Source organism: Oncorhynchus kisutch, linkage group LG17, assembly GCF_002021735.2.
Source record: "Oncorhynchus kisutch isolate 150728-3 linkage group LG17, Okis_V2, whole genome shotgun sequence".
NCBI classification, from domain to species: Eukaryota; Metazoa; Chordata; class Actinopteri; order Salmoniformes; family Salmonidae; genus Oncorhynchus; species Oncorhynchus kisutch.
Window position 1 is genome coordinate 6,182,514 of NC_034190.2, and position 14,201 is coordinate 6,196,714.

Genomic DNA, 14,201 nt, shown 5'->3' on the forward strand with positions numbered 1-14,201 from the left:
GAAGAGCATGCATTTAGTTTTACTGTATTTAAGAGCAATTGGAGGCCACGGAAGGAGAGTTGAAAATGAAAAGCCAATGACATTTACTTCTGATGTGCTGAACTGTTGCACTGTGATTATTAGTTTTTGACCCTGCTGGTCATCTGAACATTTGAACATCTTGGCCATGTTTTGTTATAATCGCTACCCGGAACAGCCAGACGATGACTGGCAACCCCTCACAGCCTGGTTTCCTCTCTAGGTTTTTCTGTTTCTGAACAGCACTTTGTGACATCATCTGATGTAGAAGGACTTTATAAAAATATTTGATGACTTCCCGGTAGGTCCGGCCCTGCCGCTTGGCCCGACGCGTCCGCGACTTTACAAACGTTTGAACCAGGTCACAAGTTATGAATTCGGTGATCTCAGGGAAAGATAATATGTTTGTCAAACACAAGTCAAAGTGAACTGCTGTCAAAAGTTGGAGCAAGCGACAAAAAAAAATACACTACTTCGAGCCAGATTTCAAACAGCGACCTAAGGATTGCTACAATTACCACCTACAGTCCTCTGCTCTACCAACTGAGCTATCGAAGGTGGACAACTAACTCCAAAAGCCATGACCTAGATGGTAAGAAGTTCTGCTGACCCTGCTGGTCATCCATGAACATTTGAACATCTTGGCCATGTTTTGTTATAATCGCTACCCGGAACAGCCAGACGAGTGACTGGCCACCCTCACAGCCTGGTTCCTCTCTAGGTTTTTTCCTAGGTTTTGGTCTTTCTGGGGAGTTTTCCTAGCCACCGTGCTTCTACACCTGCATTGCTTGCTGTTTGGGGTTTTAGGCTGGGTTTCTGAACAGCACTTTGTGACATCAGCTGATGTAAGAAGGACTTTATAAAAATATTTGATTGATTTGATTGTCAAGTTAAAGTGCACTGCTGTCAAAAACCGCTGAAAAAGTTATCCTCCTTTGAGCCAGTGTGAGCCAGTGACATAAGGATTGTTGCAATGTCAAATACACTCCGCGACTTTACCAACTGTTCCTATGGAAGGTCAAAAAGTTATGAATTCGGGGATCTCAGGGAAAGATAATATGTTTCTCAAACAAGTCAAAAGTGCGGACTGCTGTCAAAAGTTTGGAGGCAAGCGACAGAAAAATACACTCCTTCGAGCAAGATTTGAACCAGCAACCTAAGGATTTTCTACAATTATCACCTACTGTCCTCGCTCTACCAAACTGAGCTATCGAAGATGGACAAGTAATTCCAAAAGCCATGACCTAGATGGTAAGACGTTCTGCTGACCTGCTGGTCATCCATGAACATCTTGGCCATGTTTTGTTATAATCGATACCCCGGAACGCAGACGATGACTGGCACCCCTCACAGCCTGGTTCCTCTCTAGGTTTTTTCCTAGGTTTTGGCCTTTCTGGGGAGTTTTTCCTAGCCACCGTGCTTCTACACCTGCATTTGCCTTGTGCTGTTTGGGGTTTTAGCTGGTTTCTGAACAGCACTTTGTGACATCAGCTGATGTAAGAAGGACTTTATAAAAATATTTGATGACTTCCCGGTAGGTCCGGCCCTGCCGCTTGGCCCGACGCCGTCCGCGACTTTTACAAACGTTTGAACCAGGTCCAACAAGTTATGAATTCGGTGATCTCAGGGAAAGATAATATGTTTGTCAAACACAAGTCAAAGTGCACTGCTGTCAAAAGTTGGGAGCAAGCGACAAGAAAAATTACACTACTTCATGCAGATTTCAAACAGCGACCTAAGGATTGCTACAATTACCACCTACAGTCCTCCGCTCTACCACTGAGCTATCGAAGGTGGACAACTAACTCCAAAAGCCATGACCTAGATGGTAAGAAGTTCTGCTGACCCTGCTGGTCATCCATGAACATTTGAACATCTTGGCCATGTTTTGTTATAATCGCTACCGGAACAGCCAGACGATGACTGGCCACCCCTCACAGCCTGGTTCCTCTCTAGGTTTTTTCCTAGGTTTGGTCTTTCTGGGGAGTTTTTCCTAGCCACCGTGCTTCTACACCTGCATTGCTTTGCTGTTTGGGGTTTTAGGCTGGGTTTCTGAACAGCACTTTGTGACATCAGCTGATATGTAAGAAGGACTTTATAAAAATATTTGATTGATTTGATTGTCAAGTGTAAAGTGGCACTGCTGTCAAAAACCGCTGAAAAAGTTATCCTCCTTTGAGCCAGTGTGAGCCAGTGACATAAGGATTGTTGCAATTTCAAATACACTCCGCGACTTACCAACTGTCCTATGGAAGGTCAACAAGTTATGAATTTCGGGGATCTCAGGGAAAGATAATATGTTTGCTCAAACACAAGTCAAAGTGCACTGCTGTCAAAAGTTGGAGCAAGCGACAAGAAAAATACACTCCTTCGAGCCAGGATTTGAACCAACGAATCTAAGGATTGCTACGAATTATCACTCTACAGTCCTCCGCTCTACCAACTGAGCTATCGAAGAGGGACAAGTAATTCCAAAAAGCCATGAACCTAGATGGTAAGAAGTTCTGCTGACCCTGCTGGTCATCCATGAACATCTTGGCCATGTTTTGTTATAATCGATACCCGGAACAGCCAGACGATGACTGGCCACCCCTCACAGCCTGGTTCCTCTCTAGGTTTTTTCCTAGGTTTTGGCCTTTCTGGGGAGTTTTTCCTAGCCACCGTGCTTCTACACCTGCATTGCTTGCTGTTTGGGGTTTTAGGCTGGGTTTCTGAACAGCACTTTGTGACATCAGCTGATGTAAGAAGGACTTTATAAAAATATTTGATGACTTCCCGGTAGGTCCGGCCCTGCCGCTTGGCCCGACGCCGTCCGCGACTTTTACAAACGTTTGAACCAGGTCAACAAGTTATGAATTCGGTGATCTCAGGGAAGATAATATGTTTGTCAAACACAAGTCAAAGTGCACTGCTGTCAAAAGTTGGAGCAAGCGACAAGAAAAATTACACTACTTCATGCCAGATTTCAAACAGCGACCTAAGGATTGCTACAATTACCACCTACAGTCCTCCGCTCTACCAACTGAGCTATCGAAGGTGGACAACTAACTCCAAAAGCCATGACCTAGATGGTAAGAAGTTCTGCTGACCCTGCTGGTCATCCATGAACATTTGAACATCTTGGCCATGTTTTGTTATAATCGCTACCCGGAACAGCCAGACGATGACTGGCCACCCCTCACAGCCTGGTTCCTCTCTAGGTTTTTTCCTAGGTTTCGGTCTTTCTGGGGAGTTTTTCCTAGCCACCGTGCTTCTACACCTGCATTGCTTGCTGTTTGGGGTTTTAGGCTGGGTTTCTGAACAGCACTTTGTGACATCAGCTGATGTAAGAAGGACTTTATAAAAATATTTGATTGATTTGATTGTCAAGTTAAAGTGCACTGCTGTCAAAAACCGCTGAAAAAGTTATCCTCCTTTGAGCCAGTGTGAGCCAGTGACATAAGGATTGTTGCAATGTCAAATACACTCCGCGACTTTACCAACTGTCCTATGGAAGGTCAACAAGTTATGAATTCGGTGATCTCAGGGAAAGATAATATGTTTGTCAAAACAAGTCAAAGTGCACTGCTGTCAAAAGTTGGAGCAAGCGACAAGAAAAAATACACTCCTTCGAGCAAGGATTTGAACCAGCGACCTAAGGATTGCTACGATTATCACCTACAGTCCTCCGCTCTACCAACTGAGCTATCGAAGATGGACAAGTAATTCCAAAAGCCATAACCTAGATGGTAAGACGTTCTGCTGACCCTGCTGGTCATCCATGAACATCTTGGCCATGTTTTGTTATAATCGATACCCGGAACAGCCAGACGATGACTGGCCACCCCTCACAGCCTGGTTCCTCTCTAGGTTTTTTTCCTAGGTTTTGGCCTTTCTGGGGAGTTTTTCCTAGCCACCGTGCTTACTACACCTGCATTGCTTGCTGTTGGGGTTTTAGGCTGGGTTTCTGAACAGCACTTTGTGACATCAGCTGATGTAAGAAGGACTTTATAAAAATATTTGATGACTTCCCGGTAGGTCCGGCCCTGCCGCTTGGCCCGACGCCGTCCGCGACTTTTACAAACGTTTGAACCAGGTCAACAAGTTATGAATTCGGTGATCTCAGGGAAAGATAATATGTTTGTCAAACACAAGTCAAAGTGCACTGCTGTCAAAAGTTGGAGCAAGCGACAAGAAAAATTACACTACTTCATGCCAGATTTCAAACAGCGACCTAAGGATTGCTACAATTACCACCTACAGTCCTCCGCTCTACCAACTGAGCTATCGAAGGTGGACAACTAACTCCAAAAGCCATGACCTAGATGGTAAGAAGTTCTGCTGACCCTGCTGGTCATCCATGAACATTTGAACATCTTGGCCATGTTTTGTTATAATCGCTACCCGGAACAGCCAGACGATGACTGGCCACCCCTCACAGCCTGGTTCCTCTCTAGGTTTTTTCCTAGGTTTGGTCTTTCTGGGGAGTTTTTCCTAGCCACCGTGCTTCTACACCTGCATTGCTTGCTGTTTGGGGTTTTAGGCTGGGTTTCTGAACAGCACTTTGTGACATCAGCTGATGTAAGAAGGACTTTATAAAAATATTTGATTGATTTGATTGTCAAGTTAAAGTGCACTGCTGTCAAAAACCGCTGAAAAAGTTATCCTCCTTTGAGCCAGTGTGAGCCAGTGACATAAGGATTGTTGCAATTTCAAATACACTCCGCGACTTTACCAACTGTCCTATGGAAGGTCAACAAGTTATGAATTCGGTGATCTCAGGGAAAGATAATATGTTTGTCAAACACAAGTCAAAGTGCACTGCTGTCAAAAGTTGGAGCAAGCGACAAGAAAAATACACTCCTTCGAGCCGGATTTGAACCAGCGATCTAAGGATTGCTACGATTATCACCTACAGTCCTCCGCTCTACCAACTGAGCTATCGAAGGTGGACAAGTAACTCAAAAAGCCATAACCTAGATGGTAAGAAGTTCTGCTGACCCTGCTGGTCATCCATGAACATCTTGGCCATGTTTTGTTATAATCGATACCCGGAACAGCCAGACGATGACTGGCCACCCCTCACAGCCTGGTTCCTCTCTAGGTTTTTTCCTAGGTTTTGGCCTTTCTGGGGAGTTTTTCCTAGCCACCGTGCTACTACACCTGCATTGCTTGCTGTTTGGGGTTTTAGGCTGGGTTTCTGAACAGCACTTTGTGACATCAGCTGATGTAAGAAGGACTTTATAAAAATATTTGATGACTTCCCGGTAGGTCCGGCCCTGCCGCTTGGCCCGACGCCGTCCGCGACTTTTACAAACGTTTGAACCAGGTCAACAAGTTATGAATTCGGTGATCTCAGGGAAAGATAATATGTTTGTCAAACACAAGTCAAAGTGCACTGCTGTCAAAAGTTGGAGCAAGCGACAAGAAAAATTACACTACTTCATGCCAGATTTCAAACAGCGACCTAAGGATTGCTACAATTACCACCTACAGTCCTCCGCTCTACCAACTGAGCTATCGAAGGTGGACAACTAACTCCAAAAGCCATGACCTAGATGGTAAGAAGTTCTGCTGACCCTGCTGGTCATCCATGAACATTTGAACATCTTGGCCATGTTTTGTTATAATCGCTACCCGGAACAGCCAGACGATGACTGGCCACCCCTCACAGCCTGGTTCCTCTCTAGGTTTTTTCCTAGGTTTGGTCTTTCTGGGGAGTTTTTCCTAGCCACCGTGCTTCTACACCTGCATTGCTTGCTGTTTGGGGTTTTAGGCTGGGTTTCTGAACAGCACTTTGTGACATCAGCTGATGTAAGAAGGACTTATAAAAATATTTGATTGATTTGATTGTCAAGTTAAAGTGCACTGCTGTCAAAAACCGCTGAAAAAGTTATCCTCCTTTGAGCCAGTGTGAGCCAGTGACATAAGGATTGTTGCAATTTCAAATACACTCCGCGACTTTACCAACTGTCCTATGGAAGGTCAACAAGTTATGAATTCGGTGATCTCAGGGAAAGATAATATGTTTGTCAAACACAAGTCAAAGTGCACTGCTGTCAAAAGTTGGAGCAAGCGACAAGAAAAAATACACTCCTTCGAGCCGGATTTGAACCAGCGATCTAAGGATTGCTACGATTATCACCTACAGTCCTCCGCTCTACCAACTGAGCTATCGAAGGTGGACAAGTAACTCAAAAGCCATAACCTAGATGGTAAGAAGTTCTGCTGACCCTGCTGGTCATCCATGAACATCTTGGCCATGTTTTGTTATAATCGATACCCGGAACAGCCAGACGATGACTGGCCACCCCTCACAGCCTGGTTCCTCTCTAGGTTTTTTCCTAGGTTTTGGCCTTTCTGGGGAGTTTTTCCTAGCCACCGTGCTACTACACCTGCATTGCTTGCTGTTTGGGGTTTTAGGCTGGGTTTCTGAACAGCACTTTGTGACATCAGCTGATGTAAGAAGGACTTTATAAAATATTTGATTGATTTGATTGTCAGTTAAAGTGCACTGCTGTCAAAAACCGCTGAAAAAGTTATCCTCCTTTGAGCCAGTGGTGAGCCAGTGACATAAGGATTGTTGCAATTTCAAATACACTCCGCGACTTTACCAACTGTCCTATGGGAAGGTCAACAAGTTATGAATTCGGTGATCTCAGGGAAAGATAATATGTTTGGTCAAACACAAGTCAAAGTGCACTGCTGTCAAAAGTTGGAGCAAGCGACAAGAAAAAATACACTCCTTCGAGCCGGATTTGAACCAGCGATCGTAAGGATTGCTACGATTATCACCTACAGTCATCCGCTCTACCAACTGAGCTATCGAAGGTGGACAAGTAACTCAAAAAGCCATAACCTAGATGGTAAGAAGTTCTGCTGACCCTGCTGGTCATCCATGAACATCTTGGCCATGTTTTGTTATAATCGATACCCGGAACAGCCAGACGATGACTGGCCACCCCTCACAGCCTGGTTCCTCTCTAGGTTTTTTCCTAGGTTTTGGCCTTTCTGGGGAGTTTTTCCTAGCCACCGTGCTACTACACCTGCATTGCTTGCTGTTTGGGGTTTTAGGCTGGGTTTCTGAACAGCACTTTGTGACATCAGCTGATGTAAGAAGGACTTTATAAAAATATTTGATGACTTCCCGGTAGGTCCGGCCCTGCCGCTTGGCCCGACGCCGTCCGCGACTTTTACAAACGTTTGAACCAGGTCAACAAGTTATGAATTCGGTGATCTCAGGGAAAGATAATATGTTTGTCAAACACAAGTCAAAGTGCACTGCTGTCAAAAGTTGGAGCAAGCGACAAGAAAAATTACACTACTTCATGCCAGATTTCAAACAGCGACCTAAGGATTGCTACAATTACCACCTACAGTCCTCCGCTCTACCAACTGAGCTATCGAAGGTGGACAACTAACTCCAAAAGCCATGACCTAGATGGTAAGAAGTTCTGCTGACCCTGCTGGTCATCCATGAACATTTGAACATCTTGGCCATGTTTTGTTATAATCGCTACCCGGAACAGCCAGACGATGACTGGCCACCCCTCACAGCCTGGTTCCTCTCTAGGTTTTTTCCTAGGTTTCGGCCTTTCTGGGGAGTTTTTCCTAGCCACCGTGCTTCTACACCTGCATTGCTTGCTGTTTGGGGTTTTAGGCTGGGTTTCTGAACAGCACTTTGTGACATCAGCTGATGTAAGAAGGACTTTATAAAAATATTTGATTGATTTGATTGTCAAGTTAAAGTGCACTGCTGTCAAAAACCGCTGAAAAAGTTATCCTCCTTTGAGCCAGTGTGAGCCAGTGACATAAGGATTGTTGCAATGTCAAATACACTCCGCGACTTTACCAACTGTCCTATGGAAGGTCAAAAAGTTATGAATTCGGTGATCTCAGGGAAAGATAATATGTTTCTCAAAACAAGTCAAAGTGCACTGCTGTCAAAAGTTGGAGCAAGCGACAAGAAAAAATACACTCCTTCGAGCAAGATTTGAACCAGCAACCTAAGGATTTCTACAATTATCACCTACAGTCCTCCGCTCTACCAACTGAGCTTTCGAAGATGGACAAGTAATTCCAAAAGCCATGACCTAGATGGTAAGACGTTCTGCTGACCCTGCTGGTCATCCATGAACATCTTGGCCATGTTTTGTTATAATCGATACCCGGAACAGCCAGACGATGACTGGCCACCCCTCACAGCCTGGTTCCTCTCTAGGTTTTTTCCTAGGTTTTGGCCTTTCTGGGGAGTTTTTCCTAGCCACCGTGCTTCTACACCTGCATTGCTTGCTGTTTGGGGTTTTAGGCTGGGTTTCTGAACAGCACTTTGTGACATCAGCTGATGTAAGAAGGACTTTATAAAAATATTTGATGACTTCCCGGTAGGTCCGGCCCTGCCGCTTGGCCCGACGCCGTCCGCGACTTTTACAAACGTTTGAACCAGGTCAACAAGTTATGAATTCGGTGATCTCAGGGAAAGATAATATGTTTGTCAAACACAAGTCAAAGTGCACTGCTGTCAAAAGTTGGAGCAAGCGACAAGAAAAATTACACTACTTCATGCCAGATTTCAAACAGCGACCTAAGGATTGCTACAATTACCACCTACAGTCCTCCGCTCTACCAACTGAGCTATCGAAGGTGGACAACTAACTCCAAAAGCCATGACCTAGATGGTAAGAAGTTCTGCTGACCCTGCTGGTCATCCATGAACATTTGAACATCTTGGCCATGTTTTGTTATAATCGCTACCCGGAACAGCCAGACGATGACTGGCCACCCCTCACAGCCTGGTTCCTCTCTAGGTTTTTTCCTAGGTTTTGGTCTTTCTGGGGAGTTTTTCCTAGCCACCGTGCTTCTACACCTGCATTGCTTGCTGTTTGGGGTTTTAGGCTGGGTTTCTGAACAGCACTTTGTGACATCAGCTGATGTAAGAAGGACTTTATAAAAATATTTGATTGATTTGATTGTCAAGTTAAAGTGCACTGCTGTCAAAAACCGCTGAAAAAGTTATCCTCCTTTGAGCCAGTGTGAGCCAGTGACATAAGGATTGTTGCAATTTCAAATACACTCCGCGACTTTACCAACTGTCCTATGGAAGGTCAACAAGTTATGAATTCGGTGATCTCAGGGAAAGATAATATGTTTGTCAAACACAAGTCAAAGTGCACTGCTGTCTAAAGTTGGAGCAAGCGACAAGAAAAAATACACTCCTTCGAGCCGGATTTGAACCAGCGATCTAAGGATTGCTACGATTATCACCTACAGTCCTCCGCTCTACCAACTGAGCTATCGAAGGTGGACAAGTAACTCAAAAAGCCATAACCTAGATGGTAAGAAGTTCTGCTGACCCTGCTGGTCATCCATGAACATCTTGGCCATGTTTTGTTATAATCGATACCCGGAACAGCCAGACGATGACTGGCCACCCCTCACAGCCTGGTTCCTCTCTAGGTTTTTTCCTAGGTTTTGGCCTTTCTGGGGAGTTTTTCCTAGCCACCGTGCTACTACACCTGCATTGCTTGCTGTTTGGGGTTTTAGGCTGGGTTTCTGAACAGCACTTTGTGACATCAGCTGATGTAAGAAGGACTTTATAAAAATATTTGATGACATCCCGGTAGGTCCGGCCCTGCCGCTTGGCCCGACGCCGTCCGCGACTTTTACAAACGTTTGAACCAGGTCAACAAGTTATGAATTCGGTGATCTCAGGGAAAGATAATATGTTTGTCAAACACAAGTCAAAGTGCACTGCTGTCAAAAGTTGGAGCAAGCGACAAGAAAAATTACACTACTTCATGCCAGATTTCAAACAGCGACCTAAGGATTGCTACAATTACCACCTACAGTCCTCCGCTCTACCAACTGAGCTATGGAAGGTGGACAACTAACTCCAAAAGCCATGACCTAGATGGTAAGAAGTTCTGCTGACCCTGCTGGTCATCCATGAACATTTGAACATCTTGGCCATGTTTTGTTATAATCGCTACCCGGAACAGCCAGACGATGACTGGCCACCCCTCACAGCCTGGTTCCTCTCTAGGTTTTTTCCTAGGTTTTGGTCTTTCTGGGGAGTTTTTCCTAGCCACCGTGCTTCTACACCTGCATTGCTTGCTGTTTGGGGTTTTAGGCTGGGTTTCTGAACAGCACTTTGTGACATCAGCTGATGTAAGAAGGACTTTATAAAAATATTTGATTGATTTGATTGTCAAGTTAAAGTGCACTGCTGTCAAAAACCGCTGAAAAAGTTATCCTCCTTTGAGCCAGTGTGAGCCAGTGACATAAGGATTGTTGCAATTTCAAATACACTCCGCGACTTTACCAACTGTCCTATGGAAGGTCAACAAGTTATGAATTCGGTGATCTCAGGGAAAGATAATATGTTTGTCAAACACAAGTCAAAGTGCATTGCTGTCAAAAGTTGGAGCAAGCGACAAGAAAATATACACTCCTTCGAGCCGGATTTGAACCAGCGACCTAAGGATTGCTACGATTATCACCTACAGTCCTCCGGTCTACCAACTGAGATATCGAAGGTGGACAAGTAACTCGAAAAGCCATAACCTAGATGGTAAGAAGTTCTGCTGACCCTGCTGGTCATCCATGAACATCTTGGCCATGTTTTGTTATAATCGATACCCGGAACAGCCAGACGATGACTGGCCACCCCTCACAGCCTGGTTCCTCTCTAGGTTTTTTCCTAGGTTTTGGCCTTTCTGGGGAGTTTTTCCTAGCCACCGTGCTACTACACCTGCATTGCTTGCTGTTTGGGGTTTTAGGCTGGGTTTCTGAACAGCACTTTGTGACATCAGCTGATGTAAGAAGGACTTTATAAAAATATTTGATGACTTCCCGGTAGGTCCGGCCCTGCCGCTTGGCCCGACGCCGTCCGCGACTTTTACAAACGTTTGAACCAGGTCAACAAGTTATGAATTCGGTGCTCAGGGAAAGATAATATGTTTGTCAAACACAAGTCAAAGTGCACTGCTGTCAAAAGTTGGAGCAAGCGACAAGATAAATTACACTACTTCATGCCAGATTTCAAACAGCGACCTAAGGATTGCTACAATTACCACCTACAGTCCTCCGCTCTACCAACTGAGCTATCGAAGGTGGACAACTAACTCCAAAAGCCATGACCTAGATGGTAAGAAGTACTGCTGACCCTGCTGGTCATCCATGAACATTTGAACATCTTGGCCATGTTTTGTTATAATCGCTACCCGGAACAGCCAGACGATGACTGGCCACCCCTCACAGCCTGGTTCCTCTCTAGGTTTTTTCCTAGGTTTTGGTCTTTCTGGGGAGTTTTTCCTAGCCACCGTGCTTCTACACCTGCATTGCTTGCTGTTTGGGGTTTTAGGCTGGGTTTCTGAACAGCACTTTGTGACATCAGCTGATGTAAGAAGGACTTTATAAAAATATTTGATTGATTTGATTGTCAAGTTAAAGTGCACTGCTGTCAAAAACCGCTGAAAAAGTTATCCTCCTTTGAGCCAGTGTGAGCCAGTGACATAAGGATTGTTGCAATTTCAAATACACTCCGCGACTTTACCAACTGTCCTATGGAAGGTCAACAAGTTATGAATTCGGTGATCTCAGGGAAAGATAATATGTTTGTCAAACACAAGTCAAAGTGCATTGCTGTCAAAAGTTGGAGCAAGCGACAAGAAAATATACACTCCTTCGAGCCGGATTTGAACCAGCGACCTAAGGATTGCTACGATTATCACCTACAGTCCTCCGGTCTACCAACTGAGATATCGAAGGTGGACAAGTAACTCGAAAAGCCATAACCTAGATGGTAAGACGTTCTGCTGACCCTGCTGGTCATCCATGAACATCTTGGCCATGTTTTGTTATAATCGCTACCCGGAACAGCCAGACGATGACTGGCCACCCCTCACAGCCTGGTTCCTCTCTAGGTTTTTTCCTAGGTTTCGGCCTTTCTGGGGAGTTTTTCCTAGCCACCGTGCTTCTACACCTGCATTGCTTGCTGTTTGGGGTTTTAGGCTGGGTTTCTGAACAGCACTTTGTGACATCAGCTGATGTAAGAAGGACTTTATAAAAATATTTGATTGATTTGATTGTCAAGTTAAAGTGCACTGCTGTCAAAAACCGCTGAAAAAGTTATCCTCCTTTGAGCCAGTGTGAGCCAGTGACATAAGGATTGTTGCAATGTCAAATACACTCCGCGACTTTACCAACTGTCCTATGGAAGGTCAAAAAGTTATGAATTCGGGGATCTCAGGGAAAGATAATATGTTTCTCAAAACAAGTCAAAGTGCACTGCTGTCAAAAGTTGGAGCAAGCGACAAGAAAAAATACACTCCTTCGAGCAAGATTTGAACCAGCAACCTAAGGATTTCTACAATTATCACCTACAGTCCTCCGCTCTACCAACTGAGCTTTCGAAGATGGACAAGTAATTCCAAAAGCCATGACCTAGATGGTAAGACGTTCTGCTGACCCTGCTGGTCATCCATGAACATCTTGGCCATGTTTTGTTATAATCGATACCCGGAACAGCCAGACGATGACTGGCCACCCCTCACAGCCTGGTTCCTCTCTAGGTTTTTTCCTAGGTTTTGGCCTTTCTGGGGAGTTTTTCCTAGCCACCGTGCTTCTACACCTGCATTGCTTGCTGTTTGGAGTTTTAGGCTGGGTTTCTGAACAGCACTTTGTGACATCAGCTGATGTAAGAAGGACTTTATAAAAATATTTGATGACTTCCCGGTAGGTCCGGCCCTGCCGCTTGGCCCGACGCCGTCCGCGACTTTTACAAACGTTTGAACCAGGTCAACAAGTTATGAATTCGGTGATCTCAGGGAAAGATAATATGTTTGTCAAACACAAGTCAAAGTGCACTGCTGTCAAAAGTTGGAGCAAGCGACAAGAAAAAATACACTACTTCAAGCCAGATTTCAAACAGCGACCTAAGGATTGCTACAATTACCACCTACAGTCCTCTGCTCTACCAACTGAGCTATCGAAGGTGGACAACTAACTCCACAAGCCATGACCTAGATGGTAAGAAGTTCTGCTGACCCTGCTGGTCATCCATGAACATTTGAACATCTTGGCCATGTTTTGTTATAATCGCTACCCGGAACAGCCAGACGATGACTGGCCACCCCTCACAGCCTGGTTCCTCTCTAGGTTTTTTCCTAGGTTTTGGTCTTTCTGGGAGTTTTTCCTAGCCACCGTGCTTCTACACCTGCATTGCTTGCTGTTTGGGGTTTTAGGCTGGGTTTCTGAAAAGCACTTTGTGACATCAGCTGATGTAAGAAGGACTTTATAAAAATATTTGATTGATTTGATTGTCAAGTTAAAGTGCACTGCTGTCAAAAACCGCTGAAAAAGTTATCCTCCTTTGAGCCAGTGTGAGCCAGTGACATAAGGATTGTTGCAATTTCAAATACACTCCGCGACTTTACCAACTGTCCTATGGAAGGTCAACAAGTTATGAATTCGGTGATCTCAGGGAAAGATAATATGTTTGTCAAACACAAGTCAAAGTGCATTGCTGTCAAAAGTTGGAGCAAGCGACAAGAAAAAATACACTCCTTCGAGCCGGATTTGAACCAGCGACCTAAGGATTGCTACGATTATCACCTACAGTCCTCCGGTCTACCAACTGAGATATCGAAGGTGGACAAGTAACTTGAAAAGCCATAACCTAGATGGTAAGACGTTCTGCTGACCCTGCTAGTCATCCATGAACATCTTGGCCATGTTTTGTTATAATCGCTACCCGGAACAGCCAGACGATGACTGGCCACCCCTCACAGCCTGGTTCCTCTCTAGGTTTTTTCCTAGGTTTTGGTCTTTCTGGGGAGTTTTTCCTAGCCACCGTGCTTCTACACCTGCATTGCTTGCTGTTTGGGGTTTTAGGCTGGGTTTCTGAACAGCACTTTGTGACATCAGCTGATGTAAGAAGGACTTTATAAAAATATTTGATTGATTTGATTGTCAAGTTAAAGTGCACTGCTGTCAAAAACCGCTGAAAAAGTTATCCTCCTTTGAGCCAGTGTGAGCCAGTGACATAAGGATTGTTGCAATGTCAAATACACTCCGCGACTTTACCAACTGTCCTATGGAAGGTCAAAAAGTTATGAATTCGGGGATCTCAGGGAAAGATAATATGTTTCTCAAAACAAGTCAAAGTGCACTGCTGTCAAAAGTTGGAGCAAGCGACAAGAAAA

At 44.8% G+C, this 14,201-nt stretch overlaps 8 non-coding genes across 8 annotated transcripts; all 8 read right to left on the reverse strand.

Annotated features, from left to right (window-relative positions):
* Positions 1-3,623: 3,623 nt before the first annotated feature.
* On the reverse strand, positions 3,624-3,712 carry trnay-gua (transfer RNA tyrosine (anticodon GUA)). Its single transcript is given in 2 exon segments — positions 3,624-3,660; positions 3,676-3,712. It is a non-coding gene; the product is annotated as a tRNA-Tyr (tRNA).
* Positions 3,713-4,858: 1,146 nt separating this feature from the next.
* Positions 4,859-4,946, reverse strand: trnay-gua (transfer RNA tyrosine (anticodon GUA)). The gene is given in 2 exon segments: positions 4,859-4,894; positions 4,910-4,946. It is a non-coding gene; the product is annotated as a tRNA-Tyr (tRNA).
* Positions 4,947-6,091: 1,145 nt separating this feature from the next.
* Positions 6,092-6,179, reverse strand: trnay-gua (transfer RNA tyrosine (anticodon GUA)). The gene is given in 2 exon segments: positions 6,092-6,127; positions 6,143-6,179. It is a non-coding gene; the product is annotated as a tRNA-Tyr (tRNA).
* Positions 6,180-6,740: 561 nt separating this feature from the next.
* Positions 6,741-6,829, reverse strand: trnay-gua (transfer RNA tyrosine (anticodon GUA)). The gene is given in 2 exon segments: positions 6,741-6,777; positions 6,793-6,829. It is a non-coding gene; the product is annotated as a tRNA-Tyr (tRNA).
* A 2,381-nt stretch (positions 6,830-9,210) lies between these two features.
* Positions 9,211-9,298, reverse strand: trnay-gua (transfer RNA tyrosine (anticodon GUA)). Its single transcript is given in 2 exon segments — positions 9,211-9,246; positions 9,262-9,298. It is a non-coding gene; the product is annotated as a tRNA-Tyr (tRNA).
* A 1,147-nt stretch (positions 9,299-10,445) lies between these two features.
* trnay-gua (transfer RNA tyrosine (anticodon GUA)) lies at positions 10,446-10,533 on the reverse strand. Its single transcript is given in 2 exon segments — positions 10,446-10,481; positions 10,497-10,533. It is a non-coding gene; the product is annotated as a tRNA-Tyr (tRNA).
* Positions 10,534-11,678: 1,145 nt separating this feature from the next.
* trnay-gua (transfer RNA tyrosine (anticodon GUA)) lies at positions 11,679-11,766 on the reverse strand. Its single transcript is given in 2 exon segments — positions 11,679-11,714; positions 11,730-11,766. It is a non-coding gene; the product is annotated as a tRNA-Tyr (tRNA).
* A 1,794-nt stretch (positions 11,767-13,560) lies between these two features.
* trnay-gua (transfer RNA tyrosine (anticodon GUA)) lies at positions 13,561-13,648 on the reverse strand. The gene is given in 2 exon segments: positions 13,561-13,596; positions 13,612-13,648. It is a non-coding gene; the product is annotated as a tRNA-Tyr (tRNA).
* Positions 13,649-14,201: the final 553 nt, after the last annotated feature.